The sequence below is a fragment of the Brassica oleracea genome, chromosome C6, assembly GCF_000695525.1.
Source record: "Brassica oleracea var. oleracea cultivar TO1000 chromosome C6, BOL, whole genome shotgun sequence".
NCBI lineage: Eukaryota > Viridiplantae > Streptophyta > Magnoliopsida > Brassicales > Brassicaceae > Brassica > Brassica oleracea.
Window position 1 is genome coordinate 33,955,473 of NC_027753.1, and position 1,115 is coordinate 33,956,587.

Sequence of the window (1,115 nt, forward strand, 5' to 3'; positions counted from 1 at the left end):
AAATTCCGAGGAACACATGTTTGGGGTTTCAAAACATCAAATTTTTTTGCCCTATATCATTTCTTATACAAATGCAATGCATACCATTGAGGAATCTTTATATAGATGATCATAGACTATGAAATAACAGAGTTTCAAAACGAATTGTAAGTATTCCCTTTACCGTTCATTAAAGTGTATAAGTGTTTCTCTTATGTTGTGGGGATTTCGTTCATACAATCGGAAAAGTGTTTATTAAGGGTTATATAAGTGTTATTGACTTCATAATCAGTCTAAGACACTTAATAAGGGTTATATAAGTGTTATTCAAACCGTAAAACGTTGTTTTCGGTTTAAAAACCCTACTTCATCGGAAAAGCCTCGGAATATTCCGAGGAACACTTGGATTTTCTCGAAATGTCCTCGGAATATTCCGAGGCTTTTCCGAGGAAATAGAAACCCTAAAAGAAAAGCCTTAAATCGTCGGAAAAGTCTCGGATCATTCTGAGGAAATTCCGAGGAAATCCCTAAATCCTATTATCCCTCGGAATTTCCTCGGTATTCTTATATTAAAAAAAAAGGCGATGCTACTCTGTTTCCGAGTCATCATCACCAGATGAATCTGAATCTGGATCTTGGTGAAACTCTCCAATCTCTTGTTCATCCTCTAAGTGAACGACTGCTTCCTCTCCAAAGTCGGTTAAATCGACTACAAGGCCAACTGCAGCTAAATCTTCTGCTGCACTTAAGTTACCGGATGTGCTTGGTTGTAGTGGGTCTTCCAGCTCAGAACTTCCCTGAACTCTGCCTCTCGGGTTGAGTGATGTAACAGTGACCCATGGATCATCTCTGTTCCTAACCCGGGGGTACTTGATATAACAAACCTGTAACATTAAAAAAATTATTTAATTTGTATATAAGTCTTATTAATATACATGATGATGAATCATTATGAATAATTGATATATGTATATTTAATTACCTGATCGGCCTGAGAAGCAAGAATGAAAGTATCATAATATTGCAACTTTCACCTCAAATGTACTGATGTAACACCAAATGCATCTGTTCTCACACCTCGATCTGGAGTGTTGTCGTACCAATCACAATAGAAAACAGTACAGCACAATCCAACC